Source organism: Hyaena hyaena, unplaced genomic scaffold (genome assembly GCF_003009895.1).
Source record: "Hyaena hyaena isolate Hyena2069 unplaced genomic scaffold, ASM300989v1 scaffold_2, whole genome shotgun sequence".
NCBI lineage: Eukaryota > Metazoa > Chordata > Mammalia > Carnivora > Hyaenidae > Hyaena > Hyaena hyaena.
This window is the reverse complement of record NW_024080634.1, coordinates 7210750-7231473: the sequence shown is the minus strand read 5'-3', so window position 1 is coordinate 7231473 and position 20724 is coordinate 7210750.

The window sequence follows — 20724 nt, the reverse complement described above, 5'->3', positions numbered from 1 at the left end:
TAGAAGAGGGTTTCTCAATCTCCACACTACTGACATTTGGGGTTGTCATGGGGGCTGGGGAGCCACCCTGTGCATTGTAGGGTGTTGAGCAGTATCACTGGCCTTTGTCCCATAGACGCCAGTGGTACCCTACCTTCGATTGTGGCAACCGAAATCTGTTGACATTGCCCAATATTCCCCGGGGAGAGGGAGCAAACTTATTCCTCATTGAGAACCAGTGATTTAGTTAGTGTACTTACGTCGTGCCTGTCCCTTGCACAAATCACTTCAGTGGGGAGAGAAACATCCTTCTGTAGCTTCTACAACGAAGGAGTCCTGGATGACGAAGTGGATGCAGGCTGATGTGATCTGGGTCAGAGATACCATACAGGTGTGGGCGGTCCCAATGAATCACAGGTGACTGAGCTGATCAGAAGAGGAGGGTGTGGGGCACCTGGGTGGCTTAGTCGGTTAAGCGTCCGACTTTCGCTTGGGTCATGATCTCGCGGTTCGTGGGTTCGAGCCCCGCATCGGGCTCTGTGCTGACTGCCAGCTCAGAGCCTGGAGCCTATTTCAGAGTCTGTGTCTCCCTCTCTCTCTGACCCTCCCCTGCTCACGCTGTCTCTCTCTCTCCTAGAAATAAATAAAAATATTAAGAAAAAAAAAAAAAGAAGAGGAGGGTGTAAGGAGGGCAAGAAAAACACTCAATGGACGACAGAGATGGGCTCAGGCTTTGATGCCCTAAGTCTGCAGGAAGGCTGGTACATGACCTTGGCCAAGTGGCCCTTACGAGTCTCACTCCAACTTGATGAAAATTCAAATGATCTGAAAGTAACACCAAGCGATCCACGTGACAGCAAGTCCTGAAAAGGCATGCACTAAACTGAGGGCACATGCCTTGCATATCCAAGTCAGCATCTGTCAGTATGCCCAGAACTATACGGAGCATGTCAAAATAACTGTTGTGTGTGGCAACATGATAAACCACTGAGAAGAGATGAAATTATCGTTGATATCAATTAACAGTAAAATAAATATAAAGTTTAAAAAAAGAGCAACTCGGATTATAATTCTAGGGAATAAATGGGTTATCCTTCAGCTATCTGGTCAATTAGTGAAATTCCAGATTCAGGTATCGAGATATTTATTTAAGCCAAACCCTTCCTCAGAAATCATGGACCAAGGTCGGTAAAGCCCCCAGGCTCTGAAGCCATAGAAAGAATACTAAAATATTACTGCCACAAGCATGACAGCCTAAATATTCAGACCAAACTCTTGAAGAGTCAAAAGTGACCCAAATTCTTTATAGAGCAGAAGTGGAAGGTTGGCTGGACACACGTAATTGACCTGGAAACTTGATAAAGCAGCTACCTATGACAACATTATATCTACACACAAGCATGACAATGGCCCTAGGCAGTGGGGAAGTGTGCTCCTCCCCATTAGAGCCCACATCCATGAGAGCTTCACCCAAGTGGAAGAGAAATGGAAGATGCCACCAAAACCCCCCTAGGAAAATACACACCCCATTCAAGCTCTATGGACTGAGTTTTACATCTCCAGACACGCCCCACCTGCTTCCTTCCCCGAGCGCTCCCAGATCCTGTTGTCAGCAGGTGTTTGTTGTGTGATTGCATCTTCAGCAAAGCGCTTTGTCTGACAGGTTGCCCATTTTAAATACAGTTGTTTTCCTAGGGGTATTGAAATATTAAAAATGATCTCAGAGGGCGCCTGGGTGACTCAGTCGGTTGGGCATCTGACCTCGGCTCAGGTCATGATCTCACAGTTGGTGAATTTGGGCACCCCATTGGGTTCCATGCTGGTAGTATCACTTCCTACCCAATAGTTTAAAGAGCCCAGAAATATATCTCTGTGCCAATGTAACTCAGAGTTTTTGGACAAGAAAGTCAGACACCAATTTTGTTCTGTTTTCATCTTTGAAATCCATTTTAAAGATCACATTGTAACTATTCCTCATTCTACAAGTTTTTTCAATAGCTCTTCTGCCAAAACCAATAAAACTTTGACCTGAACTGACCCAACTATCTCTACAAGATAATAGTCTGGTTTTGCTCAGACTTCTGTGATTTGATGGATTAATAGAGAGTGTCAGAATGGTATGGAAGACAGAGTAATGGCTGGGCAAAGAGCTTAGAGAAATTTAGATGGAATTTGCAAGTTAAAATAAGTCTTCCCCACCACCTGACCCAAAATTCTTTCACCCTGACAAGTTATATTTAAACAACAATAACAACAAAACCATTTGTAGAGAACTAAATTTGTATGTCGAATAATGGTGCTGAATCAAGGCCCAAACATATGTATATTTTCAGCTCATAATATGAAGCCATAATAATCAAGAGTAGGGTTGTTTGTTCCCATTGAATGGTGAAATACATACATTTAAGTGACAAAATGTCTTTTGCTCAGAGATGTTAATTACATGATGATCCTAAGGGCAAGCATGTAAACAGTGATTTGTTAGTGAAATCACAGACTAACAATGTCACGTAAAGGAGTGCAAACCTCAGAGGAAGACAGATGTGAGTCCACTCTCCTTACTGGTCTTTGGGCTGTTAGATCCACCATGCTTACTAATTTTCTTTCAGTCGGAGTTCAAATTATCTTTGTTGGTATCAGATAAGCTTCCTTTGTCCTGGATTTATTTTTAATCTTTCTGATGACAATTCAGAGAGTGAATCACCCCCACAGTGACAGCATAATTATATCCATGCACCAACTTGGGGCTATCGTATTTGTCCTAACATTTGTGTGTTGGAGGAGAAATGAAGGAACTGAAAGGACTGAAGTTTGGTTAAAATCTTCAAAGAATGAAATTGGTTTTTAAAAATGGCAGAGCCACAGGGATGCCTGGTTGACTCGGTAGGTAGAGCATGTGACTCTTGATCTTAAGGTCATGAGTTCAAGCCCCACATTAGGCATGGTGCCTACTTCAAACAAACACACACACACACACACAAAGGTGGGGCAACAAAGATACACACAAGCTGATGCAAAGTATAACTGTTAATGTGGGGCACAGGGCACTGAGAACCTCTCTAACACCTCAACAGTGCAAATCCACGCAAGACGGCCATTCAACCCAGCCATACAAGGAAAACTATGTAGTGCGCCCAGCGTTTCACAAGGTCAAAAGCTGGACTTGCCAGTTTCTCCCTCAAAAATAAATGCCTCTCCAACCCTGTATGTTCATTTATGAGCACTATCATAACACAAGGGACCCAGGCTTGGAACCTCATTCACTGATTTTACAAAGCTCTGAGCACTGATTGCCCAGCCTGGTGGGAAAGTCAGAAACCCGTCCCATGGAATGTGCTACAAGCCATGGCAGCAAAATGCAGAAAAGTCCACATGTCCGCAGACGTGAAATGCCCCACCCAGCCCAGGAGGCGGACATGACCGCTTTCGATATGTCCAATCACGTACCAGAGAGAATCTTACCAATCACTTCTTTAGAATGATTAGGGAGAAATATGTGGACCTCATTCTTCCTGAGAAGGGAGCTCCATAAAACCTTTTGTCACTTTCATTAGAAGAAATTCAGTAGAAAGCAGTAAGTAAGCAGGCTGTTTCTCCTCCACTGAAATGTAAATGCTTCCAAGAGCAGAATTATTTTCTATTTTGTGCACACTTGACTTGACAGTTACTAGGTGCTCAATAAACACTTGCCAGGTGAATGAATGAATGAATGAATGAATGAATAAATGAACGAACCCATTATGGCCATGGAAGGAGAGGAATGAGTCCCAGACTCTAATGAGCACACAAAGAAACAAAAGAGGGCTTTAATTTCATTGAACATTAATTTAAAATTAGAAATTATGTATAAACTTTGGTCTAGACTTCCAAAGAGCAAGAATATTTAAGTTTGGACTTTATTACCTTTGACACAAAATTAGTTGAACTTGAACTTATAAGAATATTTAATTTTTGTAGCTTTAGTTTCTCCCTGAAGATTTGTGCTGCTCTTTAGGGCTGTTTATAGTATCCCAACTCTCGTCCTCCAAGCATGTGGGAGCATCGGGCTTCTGTGCTCTTCTTGTACTTAGACATTGCCACGTCACTTGCTTTGACCCATGACACGTGAGAAGAGAAGTCATTGTCACTGCCAGATGAAAGCTTTAGGCACCAGTGTGTGCTTAACTAAGCTCAGAGCTCCCTCTGGCACATGGCCAGCAATATTCCAGATGGTGGCTGTTCTCCCAGCCAGGTCTCAGAGCAAAGATCACCATGAAGCAGAACAGAGTCCCTGGCTGGTCAGCGAAGTCCTCGGGGATAAAACTTCCCAGGGTCAATCCACTGAGATCTAGGGACTGCTTGCTACTTCAGCATAACATACTCTATCTTACTAAGATAGAATTTAATAAAAGAAGGGCTTTATATGCAACTTGAGCCCTCTCCAGATTGTTAATATTTTATTCCCAGATCATCTTCATGTTGACATTTAATCACACTGCAGAAGTTCCATTGAGCAATACTGCTGGGGAAAAAAGGCAAAGAAATCAAGGAAAGAATAAATTTCCAGCCTTGACTCTGATGTGGCTCAACGTTAATCTGAATATTTCACTGTTTCAACCCAAATTGATAGCTTCTGGGAGTAAAACATATGCTTCCCAGTGGCGGTCCCAGGAAGGTACCCCAAGGAGGAATGGGTGTCTGAAGGCAGGAGCAGGGATGGCCAGATGGACAGCCCACCAGAGCAAGGTAGGACACCCCTGGATCCAATGGTTAAGAGAGCAAAAAGCACAGGGAAGCTCTTTCCCCATTTCTTGTATTTACATGTGGAGGGAAAGTGACTTGAATGACTCCTGGCCCCTTGCTGCAGTCTCATCGATCTCTTCCCACGGAGGAATGGGCGTCAGCCATAGGCTTATGTTCCATGATTGCATAAAGTTGATCTCTCAGAAGACTGTAAGCAGCAGGGACTCAATCTCCTTTCTTCCCTCTCCACCTAGGACCCATGGGAGGCAGCAAAAGCATAAACTTTCTGACTTAGAGATCCCAACTCAAGAGCTGCTCCAAAAAGCAGATGGGAGAAGGGACAAGCAGAGAGGCAGCAAGCCCATCAGGCGAAGGCACGAGCTACATCGAACGACCTCCTTTTGATGAGCAACAGAACTGATGTTTTGGTCTCCATCTGTCTGCTTCTGCGTCTGTTTTCCCATTGATTCCCAACTCTGGTGGTAAAGAGGGATGTAATTTATGAACCTCTACAAAACCCATCAGTGTCTCCTGCTGAGGGGCCACGTGAGCCCATATGGAAAACCAACAGCCATGATGTGGCACCAAAAGCAGAGGGGCATCCGTTGTGTGCCCAGGCCTTGTGGTCATGCCAGTTCCTTGTGGCTCCTGCTGCTACCAGCTGCTCACTAAGGCCGAGGGGTCCTCGAGAGACAGGGAGGGAAGGTTAGTTGGGGGACTGTGTGCGCGCGCGTGTGTGTGTGTGTGTGTCTGTGTTTTGGGGCCTGGGCTGCAGTTCCTATGGAGACACAAAAAATACAAAATGTCTCTGCCTTGGAGACAAGTGGCAGTCAAGAGAGAGGCAAGAAACCCTCATCCACTATTAAAAGGGGAGATATTTTGAAGGGAGTGAACCCTGAAATACTGAATGGTATTAATTGCATCTCCAGAAAATGTCTGTCATTCATTTAACTTCCATAACGCTATTTGGGGTACTGATTAAGTTCTTGGCAATATTATTTAAATTTTTTAATAAAGAAAGGTATGAAATAACGATATTGTCATCATCTTGCCTAACGTTCCCTTCTCACTGCTGGCGCCCGGTTCAGGCCTTTAGCACTGTTCCTCTGGGTTACTTGGTCCAAGCCAATGATGCCAAGGGAGATCAGAATCCTGCCCACTCACTTCTCCATCCATGCCCACTTGGAAAGGAGAGTGGGGCTCTGCATGGCCAGGAGAGGGGTGCACGTCGCACCCAACTGCAGCTCACTCTCTCCGCACACTGGCTGGGCGGTCCCAGCTCTGTCATCCAGGGCAGAGTGAAGCCATAGGGGAAAATCCAGGAGGAGGTAAAGACGGATACGTCCCCTCTACATTGTGAAAAAATTTATGGTGATATCATTATACGTCTACCTATCTGTACATCTATAGATACCTACTATAAGTAGGGTTTTAAGAAGCTACAGATTTAGAACACATGTAAATATTAAAAATGTCTTATAATGGTAAGAAAAGATAAATGATGTAATAGAAAATTGGTTTGTAGAAGAACCAATTCAAAAGAGCACCAAATATGAGGAGAAAGATACTCAAACTCAATAGTAATTAAAGTGACAGTGCAATACAGTTTTAGACGGACAAATATTTGAAACCAGAAATCCCAATCATATGGAGAATGTGGAGAAATGGGAACTCTTTAATGTAGCCAACAGAAATGTGAATTTGTTCCTCCTTCTGGAAAGTGTGGAATGTGATCCTGCAATACCTGGTAAGATGCATACTCACAGCGCCTGGGTGGCTAAGTCGGTTGAGCATCCACTCTTGATTTCAGGTCAGGTCATGATCTCACAGTCTTTGAACTGTGACCTGTGTCGGGCTCTGGGCTGACAGTGTGGAGCCTGCTTGCGATTATATCTCTTTCTAGTTCTGCCCCTCCCCTGTTTGTGCACGCTCTCTCTCTCTCTCTCTTTCAAAGTCAATAAATAAGCTTAAAGTGCGCCTGAGTGGCTCAGTGGGTTGAACGTCCAACTTCAGCTCAGGTCATGATCTCACAGTTCCATGAATTTGAACCCTGCATTGTGCTCTCTGCTGTCAGCACAGAGTCTGCTCAGATCCTCTCCCCCACCCCCACTCCCCACCTCTGCCCTGTTGGTGCATGCTCCCTCTCTCTTTCTCAAAATAAATAAACTTAAAAATAATAATAAATAAAATAAACAAATAAACTTTAAAAAAAGATGCATCCTCATATATCCTAACCCACCAATCCCATTTTGGGAAATTGTCTCAGAGAATAACGATCAGTAGATACAGATGCATGTATAAAAATGGTTGATACGGCTTTGTTTCCATGACAAAACATGACGATGTAAAAGCCCATTAAGACAGAAGTGGTGGAATAAACTATACTCACTGTGGAATGTTATACAGTTATTAAAAATGAGTTAGGGCACTGGCAGATGACTTGCAGGAAGGCCATGGCATTGCCACGTGAGAAAAGCAAGACATGTGGGTGTGTAGTGTATAAAACGATTGCATTTAGAGTAAAACAAAGACCATAAAACAACCGTGTGTGTGTGTGTGTGTGTGTGTGTGTAGATGACTAAGTAAACATAGAGACAAGCACAGAAGGAGAGATGTAAGGGTTGGGGAAGACAGGCACAAATTTTTTTTAAAAGTACACTGAAAATATTACGTCTGATATGATTACCTTCAGGAAAAATTATGCATGTGTATATAGATGTATAAAGAAGTGAGAAGGTAGGGGCGCCTGGGTGGCTCAGTCAGCTAAGCGTCCAACTTGGTTTTGGCTCAGGTCATGATCTCATGAGTCATGAGTTCAAGCCCCACATGGGGCTCTGCGTCAACAACGCAGAGCCTGCTTAGGATTCTCTGTCTCCTTCTCTCTGTCTCTCCCCCATTCTCTCTCTCTCTCTCTCCTTCTCTCTCTGTCTGTCTCTCCATCTCAAAAATAAATAAATAAACATTTTGAAAAAAAAAGAAGTGAGAAGATAAAATACGAATCCATATACTACTTAAAAGATCTTTGATACATTAGTTGAGAAAACATTTTGTTAAAAACAAACAAAAATTCCCCACTATGTATAAATGCCTGGAAAAGATTTATAGGAGCAGGAAAAACAGGCAAAAAAAAAAAAAGTGTGCCATTAATGTTAGGCTCCCCAGGATGGTGATGTTGGAGAGTGGTCTGAGGGAGAAAATTCTTTTTTATTTTCTAAAAATATTTAGGGGAGCCTCGGCGGCTCAGTCGGTTAAGCAGCTGACTTTGGCTCAGGTCATGATCTCCTGGTCTGTGAGTTCAAGCCCCGCGTTGGGCTCTGTGCTGACAGCTCAGAGCCTGGAGCCTGCTTCGGAGTCTGTGTCTCCCTCTCTCTCTGCCCCTCCCCCACTCATGCTCTGTCTCTCTCTGTCTCAAAAATGAATAAATGGTAAAAAAAATAATTTTAAAATTATTTCTTTTTAAGAGACAGAGAAACAGAGCAGGAGCAGGGGAGGGGCAGAGAGAGAGACACACACACAGATTCTGAAATGGGCTCCAGGCTCTGAGCTGTCAGCTCAGGGCCCAACATGGGGCTCGAATTTGTAAACTCCAAGATCATGACCCGAGCTGAAGTTGGACATTGAACCGACTGAGCCACCCAGGTGCCCAAAGATTCTCTTTTTTAAAAACAACACACGTGCATGACTTCTGCAATTTGGAAAAGAAAAATCCAATATCAAGACTTTGAATATTGCTCATGTTCAGTAACTGTTTGCCCATTCGATAGCTTGCTTTTTAGTAGCAGTGAGTTTTGATGAGGTAAAAACCAGATTGAAGTCTGCTGTGTGCCTCTGTCAGTGGCCTGCTGGAAATGCTTGGAATCCTTTTGCTGAAAATGACTCCTGATTCTTGGGGTCCAATTAGACTTCTGTCCAAGGAGGACCACTTTTGTCCTTGTGTGGTCATCTCGGGGTTTGAGATGACCCCTGTCTCCAGCTCCTTGGATGTCTCTGGCTTGGGCCATTTTTTCCAGATAATGTTGGTATTTGGGCCACACACCTTCCTGGGCTCCCAGATGTTCACAGGGATGTTAAGAAAATAACTATTGGGGCGCCCGGGTGGCTTAGTCGGTTGAGCGTCCGACTTTCGCTTGGGTCATGATCTCACGGTTCTTGGGTTCGAGCCCCGCATCGGGCTCTGTGCTGACTGCCAGCTCAGAGCCTGGAGCCTGTTTCACAGTCTGTATCTCCCTCTCTCTCTGATCCTCCCCTGCTCACCCTGTGTGTGTGTCTCTCTCTCTGCTAGAAATAAATAAAACATTTAAAAAAAAAAAAAAGAAAATAACTATTGTTGGGACACATTGGTGGCCCCGTGGACTAAGTGTCCAACTCTCGGGTTTCAGCTCAGGTCATGATCTCATGACTTGTGAGTTCCAGCCTCACGTCCAGCTCTGCGCTGACAGTGCGGAACCTGCTTGGGATTCTCTCTCCCTCTCTCTCTGTCCCTTCTGCATTCTCTCTCAAAATAAACAAACTTTAAAAATTTTTAAAAAGAAACAATTGCTCTTATTATTTTTATGTATATTTTTTAAAAAGATTTAAGATATTTTAATTCTTAGATATTGTGTATTGGTTTTCTTTTACCTACTAACACAGTTCCTGGGGGGGGGGGGGGGGGTGGTGAGGCAACGGGAAAAGCATGTCCATTCTTCTCTATACCTTAGAGGAGGTGTTCATCACACCTGTATGTGCTGGGTGGGACTATCTTAGAAGCATGGAAATGGACTTGAAGAGAATTTAGATCCTACCTCAGCCTCTCTCACGAGCAAAGGAGGAGAGTGGCTCTCACAATTTCTTGGAATTTCACTTTTTAACATTTTAAGGTTTCTTTTACCAAGTTTAATTTAGAAAATGTAAAGGAGAAAATAAAAAAAAAAAGATCAGTGCCCATAATGCTGCTATCTGCTCCTTCCAAAGGACATGTGATGTTATTTATGCCCTAATGTAAGGGGCATGTTATAGGACACTGGTGGCAAAGCCAGCCCATCCTCATTGTTCTCAAAGCCACTGTGTGTGTCTCGATCCAATTACAGACAGAGTCCACAACTCCAGACTAAAAGCAAGAATGGGGCCCGATCAATCAGAATTAATTTTACCTAAATGGTATTTGAGATGCACCAATGTGGCTTTGTAATTAGAAGCTGAAGCTGCTTCCTCCCTGCAGAGAATGCTAATGCTGACATCCCAGTTCCCACTGGCGCTTGGCATCGTCACCAGCAACGGCCAACCTGTGCCCCGAAGTTCCCCCCTTGAAAACCAGCCTGTCAAATGTCAGGAGCACTGTGACAAGTCTGCACAGATCCGTTTAGAACTGCTGCTCCTTCTCATTCGTATTCATCCCCATTGGTGTGAATTCACAAGTGATGGCGGCATATTTCTGTCAGTTCCTAATGCCTCCTAGAAATATGGGCACTTTGAACAAGTGCCTGCCTGATTGCAAAGCAAACACTCTGGGGTAAGTTTTTTTTTTTTTTTTCCTGAAGAGAGAACACTTTGTTAAAATAGGACATTTCCCAACAGTCTCTCTGCTCATCTGTCCCCGTGTCACTGTTCACTGTGTCACTATGCCAGGATCATGGGGACAAACCATAGGGGACACATTGACTGTTTTCATAGTTCTCCCTCTTTCTGATACAATGGCCATCTCTTAGATGGAAAATAGTGGTTATTTCTTCAACACACAGAAGGGGAACCGTCAATAGCAGACCCCAGCAAGAGATTTAAGAGAAGTGGGAAAGGATTGGGCTGCTCTTCTCTCCTCTTCTCTCTGTTGGAGGACTGGAGTGATCTTGGGAATTTGCTAGAATACCATAGGGAACACCTGGAAAGAACAGCTACTTTTTCTGTGACTTAACACCCCGGTTCGAGGTGGCCTGGAGGGTAGGAGAGGACCTAGGTCTCCAAGTTAGCACCTGCCTCTGCCATTCACCAGGTCACTACCTGAATGATCAGCTGCTGGATTTCTGGGCCTCCAGGTCCTCACATTTAAAAGACAGTCTGCACAGCAAAGGAAACAACCCACAAAACTAATAGGCAACCAACGGAATGGGAAAAGATAGTTGCAAATGACATATCAGATAAAGGGTTAATATCCAGAATCTATAAGGAACTCACCAAACTACATGCCCAAAAAACAAACAACCCAGTGAAGAAATGGGCAGAAGACATGAACAGACACTTCTCCAAAGAGGACATCCAGATGGCCAACAGACACATGAAATAATGCTCAGCATCCCTCCTCATCAGGGAATTACAAATCAAAACCACACTGAGATATCACCTCACACCAGTCAGAGTGGCTAAAATGAGCAAATCAGAGAACTCTAGATGCTGGCGAGGATGTGGAGAAACGGGCACCCTCCTACACTGTTGGTGGGAATGTAAACTGGTGCAGCCCCTCTGGAAAACAGTGTGGAGGTTCCTCAGGAAACTAACAATAGAACTCCCCTACGACCCAGCAATAGCGCTGCTAGGAATTTACCCAAGGGACACAGGAGTGCTGATGCATGGGAGTACATGTAACCCAATGTTCATAGCAGCACTCTCCACAATAGCTAAAACATGGAAAGAGCCTAAGTGTCCATCAACAGATGAATGGATCAAGAAGATGTGGTTTATCTATACCATGGAATACTACATGGCAATGAGAAACAATGAAATCTGGCCATGTGTAGCAACATGGATGGAACTTGAGGATGTTAAGCTGAGTGAAATAAGATTCTCTTTTATTCTAAATACTAAAGTCATATTTCCCTCTTCTACACTCATATTAGTTTACAATAATGAATGCCAAAGACTAAACAAATGTACTTCCCTGGGTGGTGAGAATCAATAGTCATTCCACTACATTAAAATGCCCTATTTGGCCATTTTTCTTTGATATGCAAAGATCAATATTAATATCCCATAAATACATGAGATTTCGTACCCAGTGGCATTTATGGCCGGTGTGAAGAGCATGCTTCTGCAAAAAGCTAAAATGTTCATGCATAAACTCATCTTGACAGTTCTATCTAACTTCTCCCCTAACCTTGAAATCTGCAGATGCCCCTCCATCCCAGTGTGCTCACTGATAGGGCCTTAAATACTGCAGATGAGCAGAGCAGAAGAATGTCTTTAGGGGCACCTGGGTGGTTCAGTCGTTTAAGCATCTGACTTCAGCTCAGGTCATGATCTCACAGTTTGTGGGTTTGAGCCCTGCATCGAGCTCTATGCTGAAGGCTCAGAGCCTGGAGCCTGCTTCAGATTCCATGTCTCCCCTTCTCCCTCTGCTCCTCTCCTGCTTGCGTTTTCTCTCTCTCTCTCTCTCTTTCTCTCTCTCAAAAATAAATAAACATTTCAGGCACCTGGGTGGCTTAGTCAGTTGAGCGTCTGACTTTCACTTAGGTCATGATCTCGCGGTTTGTGGGTTCGAGCCCCGCATCGGGCTCTGTGCTGACTGCCAGCTCAGAGCCTGGAGCCTATTTCAGAGTCTGTATCTCCCTCTCTCTCTGACCCTCCCCTGCTCACGCTGTCTCTCTTTCTCTCTCTCTCCTAGAAATAAATAAAAATGTTAAAAAGTAAATAAATAAACGTTTAAAAAAATTTTGAAGAATGCCATGAAATGCTCAAGACTGTGCCAGGTGAATAGTTTCGTGCCAGCTTAGTAGTTGAAAGGCAAGTAGTAGAGGTATCATTCTTTAATTACAACAAAGTGTGACTAAAAAGTCAGTTGACTTCTGTGCTTTCAGAAGACAGAGAAAAGGGAGGGATGCTTTTGAATAATAAATGCAAGCTGTGTGTAAATAATATAAGCACGTTTTTAAATGAAAGGACTCAAACCCGGCACCAGGACCTTCTTGATAAAAGAGCAATGGCATTAGCTTATATTTTCAGTCCTTTGGATTTCATTGTCAACTCACTAGGACTCTTCCAACAACCACATGAGATTTCAGATACATTAAATGATACCTGTGACCATAATGTGAGCAAGTCATGGTGCATGAGCCCTAACTCCCGATGCTTTCCTGTAGGTCGGGGTCTGCGCTGGCCAGCCTCGGAAGAGTTGTTTCTTCCTTTCTCCCTGCTAACTATGGCTTTGCCCAATTACAGCTCATTAACACCAAATAGTGTTGAAAATGGCAGAGCTGGCCAGCAGAAAGAGGAAAGATGCCATCAGCAGAGGGTGGGAGGGGGCAGTCTGCCTGCACTGAGGATACACAGCCTGGGAGATATATTCAGAGTTATCAGAAATCAGGAGTCAGTATGTAAGAAATGCAAAGACCATGGGCATGGCCATGTGATATAATGAGGGGCTGGGGAAGGCAGTTCACCCATAACCAGTCTAGTGACTGGTAGGTGACAAAAGGGTTGAAACACTGTAGGTGGCTGTCACGTGTTATTGGGGGGGAGGTGAGGACTCTGATGACTGTTGCTATTGTACCAGCTCATCCCCAGTGCAGAAAAGACAGGATCACGTGTGGTCTTACTGATCTCACTGTATATCCTGGGAAGAGGCTGATAGCACACGCCCAGCTCAAAGAAGCACACTCTTCCAGAAGCTTAGCCAGAGGAGTGTGTCACTGAACACCATCAGGACCGAGTCACCTGGACCCTCTCTGGAAGGTAAATCAGTGCTCAGGCACAGTGGCCACGTTCCCTTTCCTAGAAGGGAGTTTTGCCGAGCCTTGGAAACAGCCAAATCTTCCATGGGGAAATAAGGCCAATAGAAGAAATTGTCCAAACCTGGGGATGTTGACCCCGTTGGGGGCTGGAGGCCAAGTCTGATGTTAGGCCACAAGCACCTTTGGGGGGGGGGGGGGCTGTGTTTGGAGATGATCACATCACAGAAGCTGTGACCCTGGGAAGTTAAGTGAAAGAGAAAGAGAAACATGAGTGAACTTGGCACTGAGGGGGTTGCCTGGTCTAGTCTTGAAGATCCAGGAGGTCCACACTGTGGAAAGCACCTTCCTTGACCTCTTTCACTGGAGGACATTGTTCCCATTTTCATGACCCACTCTAACAGCTCTGTGTGTTCTCTACCCAGTCCACCACTAACCACCTTCTCTTTTGACTGGGGTTGCCTGTAATGACCCCGAACCTCCACTTAGTACTTATTTAGCACATGCTCAGCAAATACTTCTGCTCTGTTGTTTTCTGCTTCCTTGAGAAGGGTGTTTTTCAGCCCTCTTCTTTGCCCCTGTTGGGCAGAATCATCCCAAATAGAATCTTCCAGCAGTCATTCACATCTATACTTTGCAGAATTGATCTTGAAATGGAGCCTCATCAATACATAAAAACATGGGCATATCGTGGCCTTCTTCCTCTTTTTATTACTCTCCTCGCTAAGGATATGAGCTAACATTATTGACCAGGCCACTGATTGGGACACAGGTGTGGAGCATAACCCTGTGGACACAGCAATAGATCTTAATTATCCAGAAAATCTCTTAAAAACATCATTATTAATCAGATATTTTTCTATTCCATCTTAGGACAAAGAAGGAAATGACAAAACAAGATGATACAGCACACTTTGGTTAAATATGGGGTTTCTGCCATCATTGTTTTTAGCTGTGGTCTAAAGTGTATGGTGAACACACACGAAGTGATCTACTGAAGTAGGCGATGCAAATATTTATATTTATTTCTTTGCACTGGAAAAAACCATACTTAATATTTCATATATATGGACTGAAAATGAGGCAGATATTTTTAATCTCACTGAACACCCATAGGCTCCTCTGTATTGCCCAGCCTCCCTTACAGGTACATTGGACTCATGTGACTAGCCATGTGACTGGCCAATGGGACTGGCCAACAGAGGCCCAATCACAGCCTTCTCTCAACCGCCACAGTGTCCCTTGAAGCAAAGCAGTAGCACGGAGAAGATCTGCCTGACCCACAGTAGTTTCTGGAAAGTGAGAAGCAAACTTTCATTATGTGAAGCCACTGAGACCTGGGGGCTACTTGTTACTACAGCATAGTGTATGTCTCTGACTAGTGCATCCCACCTTCCGAGTGAAAGCCAGATCCTCACGCATCCCATACAGTGTGCAAGATGTCCTAAGGGAGCAAGTGTGTTGTCCTGAAGCACTGAAGGCCACTTTCATTTCTTTAATCTCATATATTACACCATATTGCATTTATATGTAGTCACCTAGATGAAGTCTGAGACTATATTATTTCCTTTCAACTAAACTCTCCCTGGGGCACCTGGGTGGCTCAGTCGGCTGAGTGTCTGACTCTTGGTTTGGCTCAGGTCATGATCTCAGAGTTCATGACTTGGACCCCCACATCCAACTCTGCACTAACAGTACAGACCCTGCTTGGGATTCTCTCTCTCTCCCTCTTTCTCTGTTCCTCCCCTGCTTGTGTACTCTGTCTCTCTCTCAAATAAATTTTTTTTAACTTTAAAAAATACCATAAAAATAATAATTGTCTTCCAAACCAATCTTTAAAAAAATACAAAAAACAATCACAAGCGAGTCACCACACAATGACAGCTAACATGTCTATTCCTGGTGTTATGTCTTTGTCACCATGTTACAAGATAAAAAACAGTGACAGCCTAATCCAAATGGAGATGAAAGCCATTGAAAAAATTCAGTATTATTGAGAGAACTATTTGAATGTATTCTTTCATTTTATAAATATTTATTGAGCACCCTCTCCAAGCCAGATGCAATCTGGGTACTGGGGACGATAAACAGGGACAAAACAATCCTACCCCCACGTGGAGACAGCAGACATGTATATAAAATGCCAGGTGAGAGAGGCGCCGTAGGGAGAAAAAGTCAGGGGGCGTAGGAGCGGCTGGGGAATGCCCGTGTAGGTATGTAGGGCTCAGGGAGGCCTCTCTGACCAAGAGACATTTGAGCTGACCCTAAAGGAAGTGTGGAAATCATCTTACCAAGGAAAAGGGCAGCTACAGAGGCCCAGGGTAGAAGCTTGCTTCTCTCAATCTGGGAGACCCAGCAGTGGTTGGGAAGGTGAGAGTGAGAAGGAAAGAAGGGGGTGGCGTGGTGAGGTCTGAGTGTCTGGGCTGATAAGGTTGAAGGTCACGTGGGTCTCTATGAAGGTGTGCTTTTAAAAATATTTTTTAAATGTTTATTTATTTTTGAGAGAGAGGGAGACAGAGACAGAGGGCCAGCGGGGGAGGGGCAGAGAGAGGGAGACACAGAATCCAAAGCAGGCTCCAGGCTCTGAGCTGTCAGCACAGAGCCCGACGCAGGGCTGGAACCCATAATCTGCGAGATTATGACTTGATGAGCTGAAGTCTGAGACTTAACCGACTGAGCCACCCAGACCCCTATAGATAGATGTGTGCAAGATGAGAGGCACCAGGCCGTCTGCACAGAGATGTGACAGGGTGTTCTTAAATGATCCTCTGGCTGAAAATTGACAACGGGGATGGGGGACGGAAGCAGGGAGACCAAACAGGAGCCACTACATTTGCAACGTAGATATAAGTCCATTTTCCTTTAATAGTGACACTCATTTGGGTTAAGCACCTCACTCTTGATTTCGGCTCAGGTCATGACCTCACAGGTCCCAGGTTCAAGCCCCATGTCCGGCCCTGTGCTAACAATGCAGAGTCTGCTTGGGATTCTCTATCCCCTTCACTCTCTGTCCCTACCCTGCTCTTGCTTGCATGCTCTCTGTCTCTAAATAAATAAATAAATAAATAAATAAATAAGCTTCAAAAAAATTTTTTAAACAGTGACACTCATCTAAGTGTACAATTGAGCCTTGAGCTGGTGATTATGAGTGCCGTCACCATTAGCAAAAATACTTAAAAACTAAAATTCTAGGACTGTTGAAACCCAAAACTTAAAAGGCAGCTGCCCAAGTTTTCCTTTGTTGTGTTTAAATTTACTGGATACCCAGAGCACCTGGGTGTCTTAGTCAGTTAAGTGTCTGGCTTCAGCTCAGGTCATGATCTCGCACTCTGTGAGTTCGAGCCCCATGTCGGGCTCTGTGCTGATGGCTCAGAACCTGGAGCCTGCTTCTGATTCTGTGTCTCCCTCTCTCTGCCCCTCCAGCATCTCATGCTCTGTCTTTCTCTCAAAAATAAATAAACATTAAAAAATTAAAAAAACTAAAGTAGCAGAATACCCCAGACCTCAAAATCCCACTAAGATTAATGATAATTGTTTAGAAGTTTCTTTGAAGCCTCTCACTCAGGGGAAAAGCCCTCATGAGAAAAATGCTCATTCATCTCTGGCAGAAAAATGGCTACAGAGATACATATATATCAACAAACTAAAACACTTTCCTTTGCCAGCATATCTGGAAGAGACTGAGGAAACATCACTAAAACGTAAAGATAAAAGCATTAGAATAAGTTATGTGGTGGAGAATATTAGGTATGTAGTTGGACAAAAGCACAGGGAATTCTAATGTCTCAATTATGCACCTGCTAGATTCTATTCCAGTAAGGAGGTGTATGATCGATGACGTTTTTTTTAATGAGTCACCAACTGAAAGACTTATTGGAGAAGATATCTCCATAAGAGCAATTTTTGAGATAAAAACATCTTATGGAGAAACCGCGTCATGGAGCCCCTTGATGGAGTGGAATTGTAGTCATGGTTTGTAAGTGAAGCTCACAGAGGTAGCCCCCGCGCCCGCGTGAAATCCATGCCCTGCAGTCTTTAAAAGCAAGGACTGGCTGCATTTATAAAGGCAGGACATCTGCACTTGTCATCTGGTGCCACATAACAAGTTAGCACAAAGTTATCTTAAAAAAATTTTTTTAATCAAAATTCAAGCTCGTTAACATACAGTGTAGTATTGCCTTCAGGAACAGAATTTAGTGGTTCATCACTTATGTAAGGACACCCAGTGTTCATCCCAATAAGTGCCCTACTTAATGCCCATCACCCATTTACCCCGTCCCCCCTCCCATCTACCTCCATCAATCCTCAGGTTGTTCTCTGTCTTTAAGAATCTCTTATGGTTTGCCTCTGTCTCTGTTTTTATTTTATTTTATTTTGCCTTCCCTTCCCCTATGCTCATCTGTTTGTTTCCTAAATTCCACATAGGAGTGAAATCATGGGATATTTGCCTTTCTCTGATTGACTTATTTTGCTTAGCATAATACACTCAAGCTCCATCCACATCGTTGCAAATGGCATGATTTCATTGCTGAGCAATATTCCATTGTATCTATATACCACATCTTCTGTATCCATTCATCCATCAGTGGACACTTGGCTGAAAACACATGCATAATCTCATAGCGTCTGGAGTCAAGAGTCCAGGCACAGCTTAGCCAGGTGGGGGGCATCCGTGCCTCTTTCAAGGTTGCAATCAAGGGGAAGGTGGGGGGTCGGCTTTCCTCTGAGGCCCAGCCAGGGAAGGGTCTACGGTTGGGAGTGTTCAGCTCTTCACAGGCTGCGAGACTGAGGACCTCAGCTCCTTGCTGGCTGCCAGCCGAAGGCACACACTGGCCAACCACACACCAGCTCAACCCAAGACCAGCAAGGGAGAGCCAGTGGAGACAGTCCCAGCCCGACAGAAGCTACAGTCTTATGTGATAGAATCACGGACTGGCCATTCCATCACTGGAATGCCATCCTATGCCATTTTCTGCTGGTAAGATGCGGGTTTTGGGTCTTGCCCACATGCCATGGGGAGGGGACCCACGGGGGAGTGTGCCCAGGAGGCCAGAGCCACAGGGCCCAGCCTCAGCCTATAAAATATAGCAGAAGCTGTAGAACACTTTGTAATGAGTCTGGAGAACGAGGAAAATGGTTCTTCCTGATAGATTTTCAATGGCTATTTTTATGACAAAACACGTAAAGGGTTGTCAAAATTAAAAACCAATCAAATATGTTTTCTTAACAAAGTGACAAGTGTTCCGGGAAAACTACTGACAATGATGCAATACTTAGCACATTCTTTGAAAAGAAAAGCTAGCATTCCCTCTGAAAATGAACGTGATGCTTTAATGGCAATTCAGAAAAAAACCAGGGAGGGTCGTGGGGAGAACAGGAAGGCAGCTGGCCCACAGGAAGGCATTGGGGGAGGGGGGGGGTAGCACCTCCCTGATTTACCTGGAGGTGGACTTTTGACTTCTAGAAACATGGTCCTGTTCGAAATATTTTCAGAAATTAAAATAAATCAATGAAAAGGGGAAAATGAAAGATAAGATTAAAAGTAAACTGAAAAGAGAGAGAGAAGAAAAAGCTCTCCACTCAACAGCTTACCAAGGGCAAACCGTGAAAAGAGCTTTTGTTGTTCTGATTCTGCATTTTTTTTAATAGTTTATTGTCAAGTTGGTTTCCATATAACACCCAGCGCTCATCGCCACAAGCGCCCTCCCCCATGCCCATCACCCCCCTCCCCCCCACACCCATCAGTCCTCAGTTTGTTCTCAGCATTCATGAGTCTCTCATGGTTTGCCTCCCTCCCTCTCCCCCACCATTTCCCCCCTTCTTCTCCCCCACAGTCCTTTCCTTTCCTATGTTCTGAGAGGCACAGGAGTAGAAAATGTCTTTCCAAATCTACTTTTGTGGTAGAGAGATACAAAAACAAAGAGAAAGAAAGAAAGAAAGAAAGAAAGAAAGAAAGAAAGAAAGAAAGAAAGAAAGAAAGAAAGAAAGAAAGAAAGAAGGAAGGAAGGAAGGAAGGAAGGAAGGAAGGAAGGAAGGAAGGAAGGAGGAAGAAGGAAGGAAGGAAGGAAGGAAGGAAGGAAGGAAGGAAAGAAGGAAGGAAGGAAGGAAGGAAGGAAGGAAGGAAGGAAGGAAGGAAGGAAGAAGGAAGGAAGGAAAGAGGGAGAGAGGAGGGAGGGAAGAGGAAAGAAAGACTACTTACAAAGAAATCATTTTCAAAACGATGTTTGCAAATGTTGCTTTTTAAAAAGATGCAAATGTGTCATTTATACAATCTCTAATATCCGCAGAGAAAATAGAATTGGAAGGATTTTTTAAAAATATTTTACATGAAGTTCGGTGAGTTTTAAATCTATTTGTTAAATTTCAGTATATATGCTTATTTAATTTGGCTATTAGGTATGATTTTGGAGTGCTTTCTCTCTCTCAAGACAGAGACTCAGCGATGTGAGCTGTGGGAGGGGAAGAAGAAAGAGGAAAGGATGGAGAAAGGAAGGGAGGGAGAGAGAAACACACACACACACAGTTACCCCAATAAATAACAGTCGAAGGTTAAATGTGATCTGTACATCCATACTTAGCTCTCTTGGTTGGTGCATCAGGGGTGGAGGAAGACTCTGTGAGGCCATCCTGAAACCCCCCAGAGGTGAGCCAATGTCAGCCCTATGCGGAGGTCACCTCAGATACCAAGTAAGCTGCCCCCACCCCCACCCTGTTAAGCCCCAGGGAAAAGCAAGAGTTTTGAAACAGGAAATAAAATTGCTCTTGGGGTTTAAATGAATCTAATTTCAACTCCATTTAAGTTTCTGAGTATTTACCATGGTAAATTAGTTCTAGTTCATGCTCTGTTATGATTTGTCCCCTTAATAATGAAAAAGTGAATTGGCTAAGGACCTATTTGCAACGGGATTAATTGGGAGGAATTAATTAATTAATTCACCAGCATGAACCTCCAAATGCATTTTCTCATACTCAGAAAACAATCAGAACTGTTTAATTAAGCACTGAGCAAGGTTCTGTCATCACTGCTCAGGAAGTGTGCCACTCCCGGCCGGCTTGCCTTCCAGACCATTCTCTGGGTGCGTTGGTTTCATGATGACCCATAATGCACAGTAAACACTGCTCAGTAACTTGTCTGCTGTTTCTTAAAAGTATGTTTATGCTTTTAGCATTTGTGTGCCTTTGACTTAATGAGTTTTATAAATTACATACGAATCATACTAGAAAAAGGAACCAAAAAAAAACCCCCAAAACCACGTTCTTCCCAAATATTTCATTCAGTTATCACATTGTATCTGTCTTTTCATTATTTTTTTAGAGATTGTAAGCAGCGGAGGGGCAGGGAGAGGGGGACAGATGTCCGAAGCAGGCCCTTTGCTGACAGCAGAGA